A 23,835-nucleotide genomic window follows, 5' to 3' on the forward strand; every position below is an offset into this window, starting at 1 on the left:
ACCTGTCTCATTGAATGCGCACTTAACAAATACAAAGGTATTTCATATTCGTTATAAAAGTTTGATAATAAAATAATACGTAACAAGTAATATTAAAATAATGATGACAATGATATGAAAATAACAGTTAAATGCGTGCTCCATGCATGCGTGTACTGTATTATAAAAGCGGTAGTTAACGTCTTCTTGTAGTTATCGTTTTATCATAACAAAATCAGGCAGAGATTAATGAAATATTCGCGTTATATTGTTAGAAAAGATTTACTTTCATGTAATGGGAAAACTTACGAGCCGTATTCGTGCGAGGTAATTTCTTATTTAGTGACCCCAATCTGCCTAAGGAATGCGGGAAATGTAAGGCAGCTGTGCATATCCAGTCAGCAACAGCTTCAAACTTCATGTCACGGGCAGACCTGCTAATTATTCGCTAGCACGCGAATGAGAGAAATTCCTTTCTCTTTCTCGGCGGGCAGCGTGCGCACACGATGCAAGCACGCAATGTTATACAACATGGGCCAATTTCCATTATGCAACGCGCCTCTGTTATGCAAATAGAGACGCGTGTCTGAGCGGACGATCTCTTATGCGATGTTCGGTGCTCGGGTGCTTCTAAATATCGTGGAAAATTTAGCTCAGCGAGTTGACGCATATGTATCAGGACGTATGATGTGGCTAGTTTTTCTTGACTCTGTCTCCTTTGCATGTTCAATGAAATTCTAATGAACAATGGGCTCATTCTCGAATAGAATTGAACTTATGCGAGACGCGTGATATAGTACGTATCAAGTCAACTTATAGTATGTGTGTTTGTGTTCTTGTTTTTAAAATAACATACAATTTCTTGAAAGCCATTTTAATCCAACTCCGACTGATTTAATTTGTCTAGAATTTGCCTGCGCAGCAAATATTTTAAGTATATAATTTAATATATCTTTTTTTTTGTATAAATCAATAAAAATATTAATAATTCTTTTATTATTAATAAAATAATATTAAAAATGTAAATGTTATTTTATAAGAGAATTAAATTAATCAGAGTTTGATTAAAATGGCTTTAATTGATTAAAAGATTTATATAACAGAATGCGCACCAATCTTTATATAAAAACTGACAAAAAATATCATTTATTTAAATAATTAATTTAGTTAGTTAGATTTTGCCTCATTAAAATGCATTTATATGCTAATTTATAATACATATAAACTTTAACTGCTAAAATTTAATAAATTTTGATAAACTATCAGAATAAATCAAAATCGCTGCGAAAATCCATTATAACACATACACATTTATAAAAGATAATACGCGTAATATATTACTAAATATATCATTATACGGTATACTTGAACCATTTTATTAAATTCTCATGTAATATATAATATTACAATGTGTGTACACATTTGACATTTATACATATATATTAAATAGAAACAAATAAACTATCGTGATTATTAAAATATAATTAAATGTTTATACATCTCATTACATTTTAAACTTTACGAATCCTTATATATTTATATACAGCCGTGATATATAGGCATTTTGAGATGACTTTCAATGAAGATTTTAAAAGCTTAGAGTTACGTATACAGTAGCAGATTTGTTACTTCATAAAAATTTCAAGACGATCGATTGAAGGAAAGGTCAAGATTACATATATGTCCAAGCAGTAATCGAAAGTTTCGAATCCTCTTAAGGAAATAAAATCTTGTTGCAAAAGACCGTTCTTATACTTGACTGAAGGAGTTTTCGCACTTTATAAATATATATGTACGTTTATGCTGTGACTATTGATACAGAAATATCTTTGATTATTTCAATTATAATCATGTTAGAGTACATCATTTCTTTATTAATTATAATTATATGTACTTATGACTATAATTATATTTTTTATAGCTACTTTTTTTGAATATGAATATCAGCATGTATGCTTAAAATATATTATTGATGGAATTATGGAAGAAACAAATGTTACGAAGAGCCTTAAGATACATCTCTTCCACATGAAATTATTTCGCGGTAAAATCAACAGGCGATCAGAAAATTAACTTGGGGAAACTTTTACGATGGATATATTCGGGTAAGATAGCGCATTCGAGGAAATTATTATCAATGTACACACCTCGTTGGTAACTCTATAGAATCGAACGGTTGTTAAAGTTAAATTGGCTCGCTAATTAATTTCCACGTGGTTACCCGTCCAATGGCCAATTACCTCTTGTTCCTTGTATATCGAACCATAGAATATCCATTTCTTTTCTGTTATTGGACATTCATTTTAGAATATCAAGTAATCGAGACGTTATATAATGTTTGTAATTGATGGAAATTGCGCCATTTTTGCCACCTCATTTTAGTCTGTTATCTACGTGTTAAATATCCTCGTTCGTTGCACAATGGTGTATAAGCAAGCACAAAACAAGCTAAACCAGCAAAATGTAGGAAAACACACTTTTGCATAGTGTCTTTTATCTACACTCGTGCAAAAGTACCGTCCTTTGAAAATTTTTAAGCTAACATATAACATATAACATATGAATGAATATAATTTAACATAACATATAACATAAAAATGATAAATATAGTTTAATAAATTATTGCAGCATATTGCTATTGCTAAAACATTATTAATATAAATATGAAAATATGCCAATAACTTTTTGTATCATAAATTTACACATACATGTATATTTGTTCTAGAAAATTATATTAAAATAGATGATACTGCAATTAATATAATGTAATCTTCTTTAATTAACAGATTTATGGATAATATATTTTATGAAGGAATTTATCATGTTGCAAATTATATCGCGTACGTTATCAATATGATCATATCTTACTGTACAAATTATTTATTAACAGAATGTTTCTGACAGTCAAGGTCAACTAATTATATTTATAAAAAAATAATCATTTTGATAAATAATTCTTTATGGAAATGCTCTTTTTTTAAAGGAAAATGGGACGTAAAGCTTTTAGGATTCGATCATATCAATGTCCTAGAAAGACTTCCAATTGCGGAATACTTTTAAGGAGCTTGAAAGGTTGGCACGGCGACTGTTACCCCGATAAGTCTGAATTTTCATGAATACTCCGAGGTCAGTTCTCAGGATCGCGCGAACTTTGCCGGGTTGAAGCGACAAGGATGATTGCGCGCGGGAAGGAGGACAATTCGAGAAACCTATCTGGCTACCATCAGCTACCGCAAAGCGTAAAACGTCAGCTGCAAGCGCTGTTTTGCGCACGTTCAGATTGCCGACACGGCCGCAACCACCATGACACCGATTCTGTCTCTGCAGTTCTAGTGCGTTTTCATGCACCGATACTTGTACCACTTTCAAAGGTTTACGCAAAAAATACAGGAATTAATTTTGCAGTATATATTACGTAAAAAGAATAAATTAATCAATCATTTTCTCTATTCGTTAACCTAATAATTTGTTTCAACATTCCTTCAAAGTTAAATTTTTTTAAAGAAATATAGAAAAGAGCTAAAAGTTTAAACTATTAAAAAAAAAGTAAAAATAATATACGATATACTGCTTTTTATTTAGAAATTTAACAGTTTTTAAGATTGTTAAGTAATCACAATTGTTGTAAATGTTTTATAATTTTGTATGCTATGTTGTATTTTAATAGAATTTTTATTTTGATGTAAATATTGATTCTTTGAATTGAAGTATAAATTGTATGTGATTGAAATAAAAAATATAATTAACTTAACGTTCTTTTAACTGATTAGGATTCTTATTCTACGTAGTAATATCCGGCAATATTTTTATTTATTTTAGCAAAACCCGTCCTCTTTCCTTCATTTTTTTTCACGGATTTATACACACACGCATAGGACAACACAACATGCATGCATATGAGCATACAACTGGTACAGAAGGGACGAACCTTCGGTAACCCCGGAAACGGAAGCTCTTTGGTAGGTTGCTTTCTGAACTATTGTTCTTAGCACGAAAGGGAACGCGCAAACATTGTACGCGGTGAATCGAGCTTTTCTCGTAATACGAATTTCAGGCATAGTTAGCGGAAACGAAATGTAAGACTTTAACGTTAACGAGCAAGCACTGTTACACCGTCTGTCTGCAATATTACGTTATTACGATATATACATTTCCTTCTAATCTTTTACAATTAGAAATGCGATATTCATTAGAATAGCTCAGAATTATAACGACCAAAAACCTGCAATTTTATAAAGAATCGTTTTATTATTATAAATTATTTGAATGTACAATTTGTTACAAATTATTCATAATTAAACTGTTTATTTTTATAATAATGTAAGGTAGGCGCTATTTTGACTTTATAACTTTTGATTTACTATTTATTATGAGATTTCTCTATAACTATTTTCTATATATTAAATTATTATGCATTGTAATCATTATTTTTTTGTAGTTCTTTATACATTTCTTTGCATTCTCTGAGCTTATTTGAAAATATATTAAAAAAACATTTTTTTATTTTTCATGAAACTTATACATTGATACAACCAGAACACGTTTTAGTATTTTGCAACGTAATTGTAAAGTATTGATATAAATGACGTTCACTCTTCCAAGTTTCGTACGAGTTGGTCATCGTTTACGAAGTTTACGAAGATTGTCGGATCTTCGTGGAGACACGGTTATTAACTTATCATCTAATTTTTACTTTTCTTTAATCAACTATAACTCCCTCGCATTCTTGCACAATCCTTAACATTGCAAAGTTACAAAACCATGCCGATACGGCATTCAATCAGATATCTATCGGATGCTTAGATTTTGGAGAACGAAGGTTTACACGTGTCAACATTGAATGCGTAACATTGCGTTTGCATAGCAATGTAATAAGGAAAGCCTCTATTTGTCGAATGAACGAATAGAAGGGAACGTCGTTCCAATAAGTAACAGCGAGATCGCGAAATTTAAGCTATTACTCTCGAGTTTTCTCAGAAGAAAATCCATCTTCTCGAGAGCAGATTTTTTACTTTTTGCAGCAGAATACCACGTAACTGAGTATAACGATTACCGTTTTATTGGATGTTCGCAACTCGTATACTATAAAAGGATAAAATACAATTATAAGTATCTTCATCTAGCAATTCTTTTTATCGTTTAACATTAAAATTATTTTGCAATTGAATCGGTGTTATATATCAAATCTGTTATAATACAATTAAATTAATTTATTATTATTAAAAATTTATACACATACGTAATTTTCTCCCCTTACAAGAGATATCTTTACATATACATATATTAAAATTTCTTTTTACATAAACTTTTGTAAAAATATGAAAAGATTAAATTATATGCATTATAAATTATATGCACAAAAAAGACTTAAATTAATAATATCTTATAGAGAACTCTTTTTGCAAAAAGATTGCGGTGTTAAATAGGTTATCGAATTTTGCACCCTGCATGGTAATGCGCCGTATATTATGCAAATTTTGTTCTCTTCACTGAAAACAAAGCATTATCACGTAATAAACTTTCCGGTTCCTTTTCTTGGCTATGAGATACCGATTCTTATCATCATTGTTGTTCAAACGCTGTGTAATGACATATGATCACGGTGTAACGTGTGCGATTGCTATTTCATGATGACAGGCATTCAAAGTTTCCTTCGTGACACGTGACATAGCTATGCGACCGTCATGCGCGTATTCATTATGTGCATGATGTGAGGATGGGATGAGAGGAAATTATGCCTCGTGTCTCTTTGCGTTCCAATACCTCAACGCGAGTGTCACTACTTAGGTGACATACAGAAGACGAATAATCGTCACTGTAGCGTTTGACGAATTGGCAGCCCGTACGTAATCAGTGCACTTATACTCTGTAAATGTAACAGATCGTGTGTATTTTGCATTTTATAGCATACTTTCTAAAGCACGCTCGAGCTCACAACCTGCTACCCTTTACATTTAAAGATACGTCGATTCGTTTGCCCCTGCTGACCAGTCTCTTTTTCTTTTTCTCTCTCCCCTATTTGATTGTTCTCTTCTAGTTTCGATCTCCTGTTGGCCTCACTGCCGTTACTCTTTCCCTATCGCTGTACGAGACGTTAATCACCCGGTAAGGAGATCGATCAGCCATTAATGAGAAACGTCGACGATGCGAAGGTGGAAATTTACACAGTTTCGCTGCTACGAGTAGGAGTATTGTGATCGATTCGGAATCCTTGGCATCTCTTGAAGTAGTAACAGAGAGTTAGAAGTTGTGGATGCGGGGAATTAGAAGTATTAGAAAGAACCTTCGCGGTCGCTGTAATCCATGTTAACCTTTCGAGGCCTCGAGCAAACTTCTCAATAAAGCATGCAAGAGACTGCTATTGTGCCGGGAATGCCAAGAAGTATTGTACCCGGTACGGGTGGGCACATCGTCTCAAAGTTTCACGGTCTGTCGGTATTTGCGGGTAGAAACTGTTTGACATCTCGCGGCAAACTTTTCCTGCTTTCATACTGGAGGAGAATGCCCAAAGTTTACCGTGGCAATTCTAATGTCACGATATTATTTAATAGGACCCTGTCGAATCGGATACAAACGGAACGTTCAACGAAGATTAAACCGGACCGCGCAGCGCTTAGCGCGCGAAAAGCATTGTTGCGCAAATTAAAGACCGGTCCAGGGCTGAATAAGCTTGATTTGCGAGGAGCAACGGAATACTGAATCAACTAAAATGAGCGAGCTGTTTAGTAACAGCAAACAAAGGTATATTATGGGCCCATGTTTATCGGTTCATTATTAGATATTAGGAAACATTAGCGGAAAGATAAATCGCGTTGCCGTTAATTAACATAGTTGTGTTATTAAGTATGTTTACGATATGTACGCACTACGCACAAGAAACTTTACTATGGAAACTTGTATTGTTGCGTACATACAGTTGTCGACTAATTATTAGTATGTAATTGGCTTGTTGTATCGTTTAGGTAATACCTGCCTTTCTCTTCTCTGCTATTTCAAAGTACAATCCTTTACTAATAATTGTATATTTAAATTGCGAAAGAATTGAGATATTAATATTTAAATTTATTTATACTTTATATTTTAAATATATATATATATTTCTGAATTAATAACATTTTTATTTCCAATTTCAATAGTACACGACCTAGTAATGCTTCTTAATTACTTTGAAATTGTTCTTTACTAAAATCAGTAATTCAGAATAAAACGAATGAATAGAGAGAATAGAAGGATTTAGATTTCACGCGATTTTAGATTAAAGACCGCACAACGATTATAGATAGAAACTTTCTAGAGATATCCTTCTCTCTTCAAGTTGAAAGATTCTCCGAATGACTTTCTTACTAACGACCGATTTGGAACGATTGCTTCACCGTCCACTTCTACGACTATGAATGGACTACCTAGAGAAGAAGACAAAAGCTACCATTTTCTCGGAGCTGTGCTGAGTGACATTTATGAATGCTGAGTGAAGACTAGTCAGTCCTATTTTTTATATGATATTAAATAGTCTATTTTTATAGTATCTTTATAAATATTTCATTAAAATCTGTATGTTATAAATAATATTTAAATTCGTTCAATGATAGGAATTTATCTGGTTAAAAATTTCCGTCACTGGTCTTAATTTTAATAAATTTAATAATTTTAATAAAGACCAGTGACGGAAATTTTTAACTAGATAAATTTAATAAAGACTTTTAAAAGATTTTTAAATTATTTTGAAAAAACCTATTATATATCATTATATAAAATGACTAATTATACTTTGAAAAGAATCAATATAGAAAAATGTGTGATTGATATTAAACATTATTTTTACAATATTATTATATCGTTACAACTGCTATCATAGAATAAAAGTGTACATTAATCATAAACATGAAAAATTAGATCTGCGACCGATACTATGTATTTCGCGCGAGGTACAATAGCGACCATTTCTCCAATGCCCTCGATCTAGCAGTATTTGGTATTGATCTCGCTATGCAAATATCGGACGCGAAGGATAGGAAAACTTCTTGACTTTGCCTCATCCCTGTGGAAAATGTTGTTTCTGCTGCTGAAAATACTCGGATCCATTGCGTAGCTTGCGTATTCCGCATTGGACGTCGATTTCCCGTTAAGTTACTTTTGAGAAGATAGATTATTGGCCAGGATACAAAAGCAAATATCAGTTCCTGGATATCGGAATATTCTGTGCAAATGCTCATATGTGCTAGGTACATGTTATTCTTGTCTCCGGGCTTTTCTTTCGTTACTCGTGAACAAGCACTTCTTTAGTGATAAAATCGTTTGCGATTATGATATTCATTTATTAGATCATCCAACAAATGATATTAATTTTCTTTGTAATCGTTTTTAAAATTATTAGCTAGGTCAATCGATTGAAGGTGTAATTCTTAATCTTTATCAGCTTTTTTTTATATTTATTGATTCCTCTATATTTATAAGTTTAACATGTCGATTTCTTTGAAATGACTTTTGTAAAACTCAATTAAATAAATAGATATTGATATATTAAATTCGCCCAATAATAAGTGACGTATTTTATATAATAATGTATATAAATTTATATTAAATATTAAATATAAATCTCTATATTTTTGTGGCAAGAGACTACATTGTTTACGCGACTATCCCGTATATCCATTTGTAAAGCATTATCTTACGTTGTTTCAGTCTCTAATACATACATTATAGTTTATTTTCTTTTATAAACACATAGATCATGTATCTGGAGCAAAAAGAACCGAGACAAGTTAGATCGCGTTAAAGATGCAGCCGATGTAACATAAAGAGGAACAAAGAAAAAGTGAGAGAAGGGAACAAGAAGAGAAGGATAGGACAACGCTACGCGTAGTAGGGCTCGGATTGCCATGTTGGCTGTTGTTCAAATGGTCTATCTGACAATAAAAAGCGGTGCACGTCTTTGCCGAGAAATCCCCTGTTTCCGCGAGATTCAAACGTGGAGAACTCCGAATGGCGTAGGCGAACAAGCGACAAAAGGGAGAGAGGGGAAGAATAAGCGGAAAGCTCGACGACCCGCACCCATCGTCGAAGCTTTCCGCTCTCTCGCTCACTGTATTTTCTCTTCATTCTTCCGAGTTGCGTGTTTCGCTCCTCCCTTCTCTCCAGTTTCGCTGGCTTTCTCATGCCGACCCCCTTCGTTCATTCTTCCCTCTCTCCGTTCCTAACAGCCCGTCCAACGAGTGGCCGAAGAAAGAAATGTGTTTGTGTTTGGACTTTCGCCAGATAATCTGCGGCAATAAATTTCTGTGTGTATAGTGCCATGTGATTGGTTTTATCTCTCGTACCACGGGCTCGTTGCCACGAGTATACCTAACCCTTTACCTCCCGATTCGTGGTGAAAGAACGATAGATAACCGGAAGGAAGCACGATATGGAGCATGCTGGATCGCGGTTGTTGTGTGCCGTACTTGAGAAGAGTGGATAGGTGGCCACCTACCCGAGAAATCAACCCCTAATTCGTTTACCGCGTGAGAATCTACCGTGGACCGGCTTCCCCTTACTATCCGTGCTGGCGGATGTATGTCTTGAATTGTAAGCGGGATCGTCTTATGCCCCGAGGTGTTGGGAGGCAGTTTCAAGTTAAGACCGTCTCGTATGTTTTATATACCGGCGTTTATCCCGCTTCATCCGAGCCACCAAAGAAGCTTTCCCCGCTTTTATAACTTTTAAACATCAGCATTCACCAGTGTCGTCATACGTGAATGGCTGAAATATCGAAGAGCTATTGCGGTTGTTTGTGCTATATATCAGATATTATACAAAGTTTGCGAATTTATTGCTTTACGTATGGTTTAGTAATTTTTTTTACGTTGAAGTATAATTAAGCGGGATTGTTTATATAATACGTATTAATTAAATTGAAAAACATGAAAATAATTTTTTATACATTTCCAATTAACACACACCGACATATGAACGTTTAATTATTTTAAAAAGTATTTGTTTTAAATTATTACTTCTGTGAATCTCAATAGTTGTTACGTTTATTTGATTCTGGGAACGCTTGTTAAAATTCAGACCGACGCAATCATTATAATTTTTCTTTTCTATGACTATCACCTACATTTCCCTCGAAAATGCGTTACATACTTCCAGAAGGCGATATGTCTTATGTTACGTATGCAACATGCGATTTAGCTATTCTGCAGAAACCAGGGCTCACCTTTAGAATTCCTTTACACTGCAACTACCACATCGAGGTAACATCGAAAAACGGCCTGTTGCATATGACTGTGAAATATATCTGCTGGCAAAAGAAGTATGTTATATTTGAAGATAGTCTTTCTAGAAGAATTGAATTTCGCTATTTTCTAATATAATAGAACTCAATAAATTTATATCGTAATTTATCATATACAGAAATGTATATTTTTTGATAAATTATTTAATTTAATAAACAAAAACTGTACTATTTATTTTTCTGTTGAATATGCTAATAATTTACATTAATTTATAAGTTAAATCGCGCGTTACATTTCTATATTTTTGATTAAACAGTTAGTTGTCCAAAATTGTCAATTTTTTCGAAAAATAGTTTTTATTCAAATATCTGACGAACATTCTTCATAACATTCTCCCATCAATCTGACTATCCCATTTAATTAAAGAATTCAAATCTGTCGTAACTTTTAGTCTTTTCTGTATCTTTATATACAATCATGGAGAGTGATCTCTGATGCTCGTCGCAAAGGAAACCTTCGATTGTTCTCGTGCTTTCGAGCAGTCGCAATTACATCGTATTACAAGCGTAGTGTCGCGACTTTTCAAACAGCTATCCTGTATTCGTCACAGATGTAACGCGTTCTTGTACAGCTTCGACAACGAGCGTATCAGCGTATTACAGGCGTACCGTCTCTGAAGCACGAAGGTCTTTCAGGTCGGATTGAAGACGTGCACGAAGCTGCTCACGCTTCGCTGGATAAGACGACACGATATCGATCGGGCAACGAGACAACCGGAACTGCTACAATGATTCGTAGATACATAGTACGTAGGACATAGTTCGGGTTCTTCCGTGAACACATAGTCCGAGAAAGTCGCGTTATTTACGATGTACATAAGGCGCAATCGTACGGGACGGCTCGCATGAATTATCCGCATACCCACGCCAAACCGGTGCGCTTATCGTGGACGTCGCTTCGCCCGCTATATCCGGAACCGCATTGAGGTAAAACGGAGAGGATTTGCTTAAAACACTGCTAGTCAAGCCCCAGCGGATGCAGGAAGCTTAACTTGAACGGCTGGGGAGACTACAGTACATTTCTATATTCGCGGTAACAGATTTTTTTTTTCAGCACACTATACGTGAACCTTTTCTAATATTCTTAGAGCAATGACGCGAGCGGCACTTTTAACAAATTCGTAGTTTAAGCAACTTATATGCAAACCTATACGATAAACATAATGCTGTGGCGAATAATATTAAATTCATAACGATAAAGCCATGTTAATAGCTATGCGGGTAGGTAACGTTTGGTTTAACGTTTTGTTATAACCACCAAATATACAGAGTGTATATTGCGTTTGGGTAGAATGTATCGCAGTTATTGCAAGCGTATTGTACCGTATATTTGCAACCTTGTTACATACAATCCGTAATCGTTTCTAGAACTCGATGCAAAAGCGCTTAATTGAATTTCGACGAGAAATATCGACAAAAGCGTTTGACGTAAACGCTGTCTTTTAGAATACGAGTACAAATGGAATACATCTTCATATGTGCTCGCCTTTATTTTTATCAAAAGACTCTTCCTTTATCTTTGTGGGAATTTATATTTCTATGTAAAACAAAGATTCTCTCTCTCGTTCTTCTGGCTGTTCTTAAAGTTTTTCCTAGCACATTTTTTGGGGCGCAACTTTATACAAGTTCGATGAACTGATAATAAAAGACACATATCAAAAAAAAAAACGATAAAACGACACTATTTTAGTATTCTTGAAGCTAGAGCGAGCGAGAGAGAGAGAGAGAGAGAGAGAGAGAGAGAGAGAGAGAGAGAGAAAGGAAGGAGGGGGAAGACGAGAAAGGATAAGAATTCGATCTATCGACGGAGCTATGTCGTTTCGGGCAAAATGTATTCAAAGTGCCCAAGCAGAGAACTTCCCCAATCCCTTTCGTCCGTTGTACATGGCGTCCTGGCAGGAACTGGCGGATGTTGGTACAGCCGGAAATGCCTGTGCACAGTCGTCGAACGGAGTCGCACGATGAAGTCAAGGAAAATTGATGCTCCAAACCATCCAGAATGCGAAGGAGAATGGTTTTCGTGATGTGGCACGGGACTCTATATCGAAAGATTTCACGTCTCTCCGTTTTTTGCCTGCATCACTTCCTCAAACTCCAGATAGGATCTTAATCTCTCGTTTAGCGCATTATTATTTCATGGATTCCATCGTGAGATTATTAAAGTACAATATTACACAGTTTATATCTCGTATATAAAATCATATATATTTTCATATAATTACATATATTCGTTGAATCCATTTTCTCTGACAGGAGAAATTTTTTTATTTGTTATATCTCGTCTCTCTTTTGCAATTTTTCGATTTTTAACATTTTAAAATTTTCTGAAACTAAGTTTAAATTTGAAATTTCGTTACATTTAAATTTTCTTAAAACTACCCAAAGACTATCAAAAAAGCACAATTTAAAATTTATAATTTTCAATAATTATAGAATCAATAAATGGTGAATTTGTGACTTTTTTGACTTTTTTAATATGACCGATGAAGTGTGTAACGCGCAATTTGGAGTAGTCCATACACGCTAAAGAGAGAAAAAGTCGTACAGACAGTTCGATTCGTTGGCCACCATCCAGTCTCGACACTGGCTTAACGTTTTCCGTCTTGTAGCAACGCAACGAATGTCATTGACTTCTACTAGAAAGCAATGCTTAGTGGGACGACGTTAATGCATCGACGTTGCTCTTAAGCTGTCCCGCTTCCACATTTTCCGCCGTTAGTTTCGTGCAATCGACATCTTCTTTACTGCGCGATCTTGTAATATTTTATTCCGGCGCGACTGGTTCAGTACATCCACATTCTGGCGGAAGAATTATCGATAAAAGCGGAACGAAGCGGAGGAATTTGTCTCGGGAACATACACTGCCACTACCGCCCGCTGTTCCGACATCGGGGACACGTTAAATTACACCCTTCCGTTTCTTCCGCTTCTTTGTCCCACATGCGTATCGCTTCCATTAGGCCACCGTTCGATCCCGGCCGCACTAAAATTTAACGCTCGCCTTTATAATAGTAATGCTCATTGGCTCGCCCATTCTCTAACACATTTGTTATCGGTTACACTCCCTTATTTTCTCATCTTGTTAATCTACTTAACTCACGCGTTCGCTTTTTCAAAATTATATACGACGTCCTCTTCTCACCCTATCCCGAGGATATCCCATCCACTCACCTGCCGACGGGATTTACGCTCGATCTACAACGCTCTCTCGTCCTCGTCGAGGACCGTTAAAGTCTGAGTGCACGGTAGATGACCGTCTTGCGGGACTAATTTCCGCGATCATGGGAGGAAAACGTGCGGCGGATACGAAAGAAATAGTTCGATCGGCCTTTTAATTTGTAGCCTGCGACAGCGTTTTGTTATTTCTCGATAATTATAAAATTTTGCGACTTAAAAACGACGCTTAAAGCAATGATTATACTATGTCTGGTTGACTGTATCTGGAAAAATATTCGAAAATATCTGAAAATAGGCGCGGGTCTCGCGTTTTATGCCTTCGCTCCTCTCCATTATTATTTTACCGTTCGACAGGCAGTATCGACGTACACGTACCACGTACGTGAGAAGAACCCTTTCACGTTACCGAACCCTTTCTCTCTCTTTCGCTTCTCTTTTTCTTTCATGGTAGCTTTACTCGATTTAACCCCTGCCGTTGATTCTGCCTATCCCGACAACGCTGCTTCCTGCAGCAATAATGGCCAAGGACAAATCATTTCACTCCGCCATTATCGTCGATGCTGTCGACATTGCCGATATCGTCGTCTCCTGGCGAGGACTTTCGGTCGTCGGCAAAGAGGCTTTACCCTCTGATTGAACAAGCACCAAATCGATCTGACTCCGGGAATTTCCCAAGCAGCGGTAGACTTCAATTTCAAGCGTATATTCACTTGTTGCCGGATTACTACCCCATCCCTGTCGTTCGAAGAGTTATACGTCATCGCGAATTTTGGAGCCCCTTTTGCGGGACCATTCGTCTTATTGTCATACTATCATCATTGCGACATTAATCTCGGCATATTTCCGAGATCCTAGCGACGTGCTCTCGCATCGGCCAATATGAACGTTGTCGGGCTCGCTATAATTTTGTTGCCGATAATAAATCTAAATGCCCGATGCCATACGTCGATTGCGATGAAAGCCTGGATTTACACGGGCAATAAAATCTCGCTTATCGAACGGATAAACGTCATATTGCACCGAAGGACCGAAGGAGTATAGGATCGCGAGCGGAGGGGTGGTGTAAGAATGGAGCGTGCGCCAGGAGAAATGACGTATTGCGGTGCGAGGTCGATCAAATTACGTATATACTGGCGAGAGTAAAGTGTAGTTCCGCGAGGTCCAAAGAGAAAAATTTCGTTACATATAGAGGTAAAAAATTCGTTGTAGCACAGATGGCAAAAGTTTCGTTATAGTTCATGAAGGTAAACAACTCTGATTCTTAATGAAAAAAAAAAAAAAAAAAATTATCAAATTACATTAGAGAGATAAATATCTTAGCTAGAAGATCAAAGTAAACTCTGACATACGTTCTTAAAGATCTCAAGATAAGTTTAAATTTACTCGTGCCGAGATTATAGATTATAGATCAATTTTCAAGTTCCTTCACTGTCATCATGTCAATATAACGTGACAATATCGAGAGTAATATAAATTCGTTTTTCCGACGAGCAATATTGCACGTATGAGTGTCGCATTGTGGACGATGCGGTAAACTTCGCTTTAACGGCTTTATATGAGTTTAAGCTTTAATTGGTTCAAGCGATACCAAAGCAATTACGGGCGTGCTTTTATGGCATTGCGGAATTTACAATTGAATTGAAAATTGTTCGCTGAACCTAAGTTTCTTTCTGTGATTGCAATCATGTCCCATATATATTTCTGGAGGACAAGGTAGATTGTAGACCGCAGATAAACTTCTATTTCGAGCGCAAAAAGTAAAAGCTCGCGCGATAAATATGAACGGTATTGCGTCGTGCACGGTATGGTGGTTAAAAGTTAATGCAGCCTGATCGTGGCATGAAAATTGCATGCATTTGGACCAGTAATAACATGGCGCAACATGGAATATTTCTGCTGGAATTCCATAGGCGAAATTGAACGTAGATCAGTTTGTAATGAATTGGGTTATCGCAATCATTTGCTCAAATTATAGAATTTCCATGGACAGTAAATTTTGAAATCTCCTCATCCTTTAACATTTTGTTCGATCGATATAAATACTAAACATTAGTTTACCGATGGAGATGCTTATTATGCATTATAATACTGAATTATTATTAAAATATATTAAGCAAACGCAATTGCTTTTGTATAATTTATAGGCTTTTAATATTAGATATCCCACACAAAATAATAAAATAGTAAAAAGGAAGGAATTTAAATTTATCGATTAAAATGGAAAATTGAATAATTTAGATTTAATGCAGAGTGCAAATACGTGTGTATGTGAAATAGAAGTAATTATTCAAATACTAATTCGAAACTTTTGATTTAAAACGTTTCATAAGAATTTTTATTTATCTTTATCTCAGAAATATTTAATATCAGCTTGTGCGAAAAAAATATATTTAGAGAATTCTTAAATTGCATTATCAAAATATGACTGTATTACTAATCATTGCTATGAGTTACAATAAACGAGAATAAATGTTTAATTCTAATGAAAATAAAAGTCGAATTGGTACTTTATTTGACATGGTTTAATAGTGAATAAACGTAGTAGCGTGAAACGCGAGTTTATAAAGAGGTCGATTAGAGTGATATCAGCAAGCGGCGAGGTGCATTTGCATTCGATGCAATTGACCCTTACGCATGATCGACTACGCTCTTTTCACATTAATGAGCAATTCACAAATAGCTTGTTCATCTATATGCGATGAAATGGCAATTAGATAATTTAATTGTTTGTTAAATAAATTAACATAAAATTAAATAAATTTTATGAAACTTGCCCATAAGAAATTTTTACGAAATGTTGAGAACTGAATATGTAATAGGAAGGAAATATAAGATATTTTAGTTATTATTTCGTTTATCACATATATATGTGTAAGTATATATAGTTAAATATCAAAAAAGATTATTATAACTTCTAGATATATATCTAGTTAGATATCGAAAAAGATTATTATAACTTCTCAATAAATGTATATTGATTTATTATAACTTATAATTGCCTGAAAAAAGTTACAGAATTTTAAGTTAAAGTTTAATTACTAAGATATTAATTAAATATTAAAATAATTAAAATAAAATATTAATTAAAATATTAATTCTAATATTATTTTATGAAAAGTTATATAATAACCTATATAATCTTTTTTGATATCTAGCTAACAATAAATTTAACTGCATTTGCTAAAATATTATTTGCGTCTTCTGAGATATCACGTTTAATCGCAACAACAAATTTGTTTACAAGTTTCGTGATTCGATATAGGAAAAGTCGTTTATCGAACGGAAGATTGAGGAAACTGACTCCTCGTTCCGGTGAAGTGCGAAGAAACCTGGGAGACATTCAGACGCAAAGAGGTAGCGTTTGGCAGACGAGCAAAGGACTGCACGCGCTCGATTAATCTCGCAATCTGGATGGAGTGGCTATGATAGACTCCCATGAATAACTCATGAGCAGCGGGTACTTGCTTCCCATAGGGACATTCGCGTATAATTCAGCCACTTCATTTGTCCTCATTACTATGCCCGATCGTTACATAGAGTACGATTTACGGGGCTTCGTGCGCTCGGCCTTCTCATTCTGAAGTCCTTTCCTCCTTTCGGTACACAAGGCACCTATGTACGACATCCCCGGGTAAGCTTTTGCCTAGAATCCTTTTCACGTTCGCAGATGAAAATGCAAGCGCGCACGCCGCATATCTTGACAAGAACATGCGATACAGTGTGAACTTACTTACGTGTCCAATATACGAATAAACTAGAGAGATAGATGAGATGTAAATAAAATACAAATTCTTGTGCATTTCTTTTTTTGCTACGGCATGTGGAATATCTTATGATATTATAGTCATTAGATAGTCATAGAGTTATCATATAGTCAAATAGTTATAGATGCGCTTTAACATACAGTTTAAAATATTAAAATATTAATAAGATATCAATTTAAATTTGCGTCTAAAAACCTATTTAATCTAATTTTTCTATGTGTAACCTGTAATCTGTAATTCATATATTATTGATTCACAATCTCAAAATGTTTGATTATTAGCCAATTATTATTTCGCAACAGATGTAGTAATATTACGAATTTCTCCATCTAATTCGTTCCATTGTCTTAGTCTATCATAAAACTTGTTCAGAAAACTGAAATTTATGAATTCAAAAGGCACTGGGATAACCCATGAAATGCCCTGACGAGTGGCCCGCCCGGTAACGGGATAAATGGCTCTCTAGGGAAGGATAAAGAAATTTCGCGAACCCATTCTGCATCGAGAATCCGGCATTCGCTATGAATAGATTCTCGATAAATGGATATCAAAACGAGATAAGAAGGATACGCTATTGAGAGAATTGGAAATAAATTTCCAATGCCGGTAAGGAATACATTCGTGGTATTGCAGTCATCGTCATATCCTTACATCTTCTTTCCATATAAGCGCAAGTATTGTGGTAAGTTTCGGTTTTATAGGAAACTGTGGTACTCTCGGGCTATTTTCTCATTAAACGCAATAAGATTTTGAACTTTATAATTTCTTTACGTCGACGTAAAAACTTTTTTACCTTGTTACTGACCTCTCAGTAGTTTCCAATGTATCCCGAGGATATAGTAAGTGGCCATACTGAATCCAATGTTAATATTCGATGTAATTCCGTAGCTTTTGTACCATAGCACAGAGTAATAAACCATAGGGAATACTTTAAGATTGAAATTCTGCTTTCAACTGCGTAAGAATTTACATTGAATTAGGGAATAATGCAATCACACTGAGGTACTCGTGTTCTATAGATACATTCGGAATTTATTAAGTCTGCAGAATTGTGTACATAAAAATTATCGATCTCGTGTTACCCCAAAAAAGAAAACAAAAAATTTATTCTTTTTTAGAGACGAAAATATTTAATACCTTACATGCATGGCTGCTCTCTCGTAAAATATTATTGATAAATAATTGATAATAAATATATAAAAATGTTGCAAGCACATTATTGTACGACGTACTGCAATTATTCGACATATGGTATTGCAATAAATAAATTAATACACATCATTTACATAAAATATATTAATAATTCTTGTCAATTTTGCTTCTCCAAATAATATCCCTCTTTTAATTCATATTATTGCTGCTTTCAATACGCCATTATTGTGGCACATGCACTTTTGCGTAGCAGCAAAATCTCTATTAAGAAGTACAGTATCTTTTCGTATGAAGCAGTCAAGATATCTTTCATCATCGTTTCCGATGACTGGTCGTTGATTTATCTCGCATTTATTATTCGCGCTTAAAGGATCGAGTGAGCCGATCAGCGCGCGTAAGAAAATATCGTGGTATTCCGTTTGAGTGTCGATGATCGATTACCTTCCCGCTTCCTATATGCAAAGAGCATATGCAAAGAGACCTGCAAGGGCCCGTATGCGTGCACGCGCGTATCCGCACGCGGATGGAGAGCGACGAGAGCGGACGAGGGAGGGTACGGCGAGTGAGAAGCGAGGGTCTAACACCATTAGCGATCGCTCTTTGCCGCAACAGCTTGCAACAGATGATCCCGGGGTGCTCTTCTAGATTAGCAAACAAGGAGCCGGCACCGCCGCCACTTATCTCCCCGTAAGTGCACCATCTATTCGTTCGTCGGTTTACCGTGACTCGCTCGATTCTCGCTCCGGGGTTAAATTAAACGTGCACCGGAGAAAAGAAGGCAACGCGCAATCCCTCGTTTTTGCGCAAGTAGTTAAGGAACCGGCACCGACCATTTTCTTCCCGTCACTCTTTCCATCCACTTCTTTTTTTCTCTCGCGTCGCTTTTGCCGCGCGACCCGTCTTGCCATCTTCCCGGATTTCAACGTCCGAAAAAATCGCTTCGAGAACAGAATGTGAAGCAGAGTGTTGCAGCTTTAAAATAATACAACGTTCTCTCTGTTTTTTTTTTTCATTAGGCGTCTGCTTTTCACGGCATAACCCGACGTATAATAACGCGTGATATGCGCGCTGTTCTAGTCAATTCTGGTCTTGTCATTTTGTAGATAGTCTTTCGACGTATATGATGCGTAAATTGTTCTTTAAAGCGTTTTATATCGTTTCATTTTATAAATGAATTATCAAAGGCTCGCTCTGAAATCTGATATCTTGCATTTTAACCAGTCAATATATTACCGTACATTTTTCACAGGAAACATGTAGAAATGAAAACAAAAATGTTTTCCTAATTATTGTAATTTTTCCTCACATTTGGAATTTATTATTTTATGTGTTTTATTATCTATATAATATATACTCTGTGCAAACGTAGTATAAACAAAGTACATAAATAATATTTGTTCTTTTCTTAAGTTAATTAACTGCAAATTTAGCAAAGTAATCATTTGACTTCAAATTTAAATAATTGCTACTTAATAATTAAAGCTACTTTTAATAGAATAATCAGTTTTTAAATAAAAGAACGTTAATTACAATTTGTCTTTTTCGGAAGCTCTATTAACATTATATATTTTGATACATTTTGCACATGAGTAATTGAAGTTTGATTTCAAGCACGTAATATTGTCCAATTTCTATAAATAGGAAACCATACATTCGTCAGGGATTTAATGGGTGACGGAAAGACGATATAAGCAAGTGACAAGCAGTACCATTTAAATTCATAGGGAGCTTGCAGTATCGTGCACGAAGTAATTAAGAAACGATTAAATTACAGCGAGGGATATAATATCATGCGCATGCTGACATTTAGTGAATTGAATTAACGGAATTGGAGCATTCGAATACATCTATATTCAGTAATTCTGACATAATATTCACCAGGTGAATTACATGCTATATAATTGTTTGTCATATCGATATACAATACAATTGCGATTTACAGACGCGAATAATAAATGATTCGAATAATAATATAAAACATGGAAAATGCTGTGTACAGATTTGTAATACAATGTACGAATGGAAAATCTCATTTCTTTTTATATGAATTTTTTTTTGAAACATACACGTATTTCATCAACAACATATCCTTTCAATTTGCGACGCACGTGAAAAATATGGCCGTAAACTCATGTCGATAAATTTTATTTCACATATATTAATTCAACATATCCATCTCGGGAAGATGCATCGACATGCCATTCTAGGGTGTGCCAGCATACACTCCCGTGGAATTAGAGCATCAACCCCTTATGACATTGCGCGATATCGACTGCATCGTACATCACCGACGCTATCTCGAAGGAATCGCGTTTAAAAATGCATGCGACGCAATAAGGACGAAACAACAAGTGGGAGAAAAAAATGAGAAGTATTTTGCTCGAATATCTAAATAAAACCGACTAAAAATGTACGCAGCTTCCTGCACTCGAAGGAAACATTGTAGAGAGTAATCTCGTCCATGTGCTATTTATGAAACTTTATATACGCGATATGCGCATGCTATCCTCTTTTGTAGGCGTAATTGGGTCGTATCCTCTCTCAAAGAGACAAGAGCAAAGTATGTGGATGATGTCATGTCGCAAGCATTCTTCAAAACATAGTTTTCTATCAGCTTCTAAAGTCAAGAGTATAAAGTAGCCATTGATAATATAACGTTAACATAAATGTGTATCATTTCATATGTAATATTTTAAGTATTTCTCGGTTTTTATGTCCAATGTGTTGATTAAAGAAATTACATATTCTATTAATAATATTGAGAGAATATATATTACGTTATTATATTTACGAAGAATGTTTTGATAAAATGGATCAAATATGAAGAAGCATATATGTTTTTTTGCATTAACATTGAAAATTAATAGAAAAAAGATTTTAATAATTATATAGAATATAATATACAAAATTAATCTGCAAAATTAATTTTAGATTTTAAAGTCTTGTTCTTTTCGAAAGATCTCACGATATTCACGATATTCACGATAATTTTCTTTTTGTGATACTGATGTTCTTCTAGTGAAACGTCAGCTTCATTTATTTCAGGCACTAGAATTGCCAGATCGAAAATTTCACATTGGTTTTTCACTGGTTTTACGATAGCTTCGTGTTCCAATATCACTTTTCTATAAACCCATATTGGAAACCATCTAAAAATATCTCTTATCGATTGTCGCATTTCTCATGCTATATCTCTTGTTTTATAAAACGTTTGCGATTATAATTTGCACATACATTTCTCCTCTTTATGACAGATACAATCACATGTAAGAAATATATTATAATTATATTATTATTACAACTCTTGTGAAATATTACTATATACATAATATATCAGAATTATTATAAAATAATATAATTCAATTTTATGATAAATAAAATATTAATCCGTTTTAAACGCATTATTGTTGCACTGATTAAAAGAAATTAATTGTCATTGCTTTAATATATTTCGGCAAATTGACGACAATTATATGAAATGTTAACCGCTTGTCAAAATGTTCGTAATTTGCTTACGACACAGATCTATTCATTAACCGACTTGATCAAAGTGTAACGTCATAATGTTCTTAGGTGCCCTCATGTCTGTGCATATATATGTGTATATATGTACATATGTGTGTGCACACGCTGCTTGCTCATACGCGAAATGCTCCAATTTCTGAAGTTAATAGCGCGCGATCCAACGAAGGAAACAATATTTCCGACTCGCCGCTTCTCTCCGGCACTTGGCCTGATTATCCTTAACGGCGGAACGTCTGCTAACTTTTGCCCGAGAAGTTATTAATCGACATCTCAACGGGATATTTCGCGTCTATTATAAAGCGTTCGTTATAACGCTTTTTTATTCATCGCGCTTCTTCGTTCACGCGGCGCGGCTCTCCTCGGACTTAATGGACGTAATTCGGTGGAAGGAATAATTCTTTCAGCCCCATCGCCTCCTCCGCCGGCCGCCACCATCGTCGTCGTCGACGGCGACGGTTACGCTCTACCACCGATCGCAGAGGAAAAGCTTTAAGCCCGACCGACTTAATCCGAAATGCAGCAAAGTTTCTTTGAGAGTTCTGAAGCGGCGGGCAATTGGCCGTGCCACGCGGATAGAATAGAGCTCGGAGGCAATTTCATGACAGCGTCTTGAGATGATTGGATCATCCCGCGTCGAGCCCGATAACCTCTTCTGGGCCCACATGTGTGGTCTCTGCTTCTCTTCCCTCCGCATTGCTTCTCCTCTTCTCTCTTAAGTAGGTCTCGCGCTCCCAGTTGCCTTATCAATATATAACCTCATTATGGTGGCGCGTACATGGATCCCAATTATCTGGATCCCGTTGCGGAGGAAATAACCTTTTTATTAAATCTTGCTACGGCTTCGATCCGTCGTCGATGTGTGTATCGTCGACGAGACGGTTAATACGGTCTGATGATTCGCAATGCGAGTATGAGCAAAAAGATCCATATAATCGCTACGTGAGGATTGAAATAAACTATCGTACTTCGTAGATATTACGGAGAAAACAGAGAGAAAGAAGAACAGATTTAGGTGCGATGACGAGAGCGAGTTTTCGCAAAAGCCGTAACGTAAAGAGATGTCACACACAAACCTTTCTCTGACACCCCGTGGCCCGCTGTTCGGTTTATAGAAAGCTGTGAACTATGTCGACCCGTTTCTGTCAGACAGACTTGTTCACAATGTCAATTGCAAACGAATACTATTCATTCTGCTTTAATGTAAACTGGCGGCGAAATATTGAATTTCTCTCCTTCTGGACATGAATATTAACAGAATATTTAATTAAAGTGGAAACAGATGGCATAGAAAGTGGTATAAGGCTCTGTCGATTCTTTCGTACATTATATCATTTGGATCAATAACCTCCCATTGTTTACATTAATATTAAGGTTCATGAAATAGTGAGAAGGAGAGAGAGAGAGAGAGAGAGAGAGAGAGAGAGAAAGTTATGAATAAGCTATAATTCTTTTTTAATGAATTTGGAAGTAACTAAAACTTTAAAATTTTTTAACATATTACATATTTTACATATTTTAATTATTACATATTTTTTAAAAATATTTAAACATTATTAATTATTCTGCATTTTATAATATACACATAAAGCTTCAAATAAGGCTATAAATATTAGTAAACTATTTTCGACATTTTAATTTTATCCCTTTTTATATTTATACATGCTTTTATAAAAACATACTTTGCTATAAAATTGCATATTGTCAGATATTTTTATTTTTGATATTACCGAATATATGTACATATACAGGGTGTCCCGAAATTAACGCTTGATATTTTAAAGGCAGATTCTCTGGCCAATTTAAAAACGATTTTTCCTCAGCGAAAATGTCGAGGGAGATCATTATTTTTTGCATATTCCCAATTTTTGTCATCATGTATCTTTCTAACTAAGCCTTAAATTAAAATTCTATTAAAGTAAACTCTACCTAAAATTAACTAAAGAATGTGACTTTACCGTTAATATG

The 23,835-nt window shown here is 35.1% G+C and overlaps 1 protein-coding gene and 2 long non-coding RNA genes across 4 annotated transcripts in view; 2 read left to right on the forward strand and 1 right to left on the reverse strand.

The window, feature by feature from the left end:
- The window catches only part of LOC145967411 (uncharacterized), a 43,684-nt gene that overhangs the window by 9,737 nt on the left and 10,112 nt on the right, over positions 1-23,835 (reverse strand). The window lies entirely within an intron of this gene.
- The window catches only part of LOC145967407 (lachesin), a 172,061-nt gene that overhangs the window by 3,478 nt on the left and 144,748 nt on the right, over positions 1-23,835 (forward strand). The gene's annotated exons all lie outside the window — the stretch shown is intronic.
- Positions 1,415-3,730, forward strand: LOC145967412 (uncharacterized). Its single transcript, XR_014437411.1, has 2 exons — positions 1,415-1,771; positions 1,901-3,730. It is a non-coding gene; the product is annotated as an uncharacterized LOC145967412 (long non-coding RNA).

The sequence above is a fragment of the Camponotus vicinus genome, unplaced genomic scaffold (genome assembly GCF_025532165.1).
Source record: "Camponotus vicinus isolate PSW18456_S1 unplaced genomic scaffold, iyCamVici1.0 SCAF_2, whole genome shotgun sequence".
Taxonomy (NCBI): Eukaryota; Metazoa; Arthropoda; class Insecta; order Hymenoptera; family Formicidae; genus Camponotus; species Camponotus vicinus.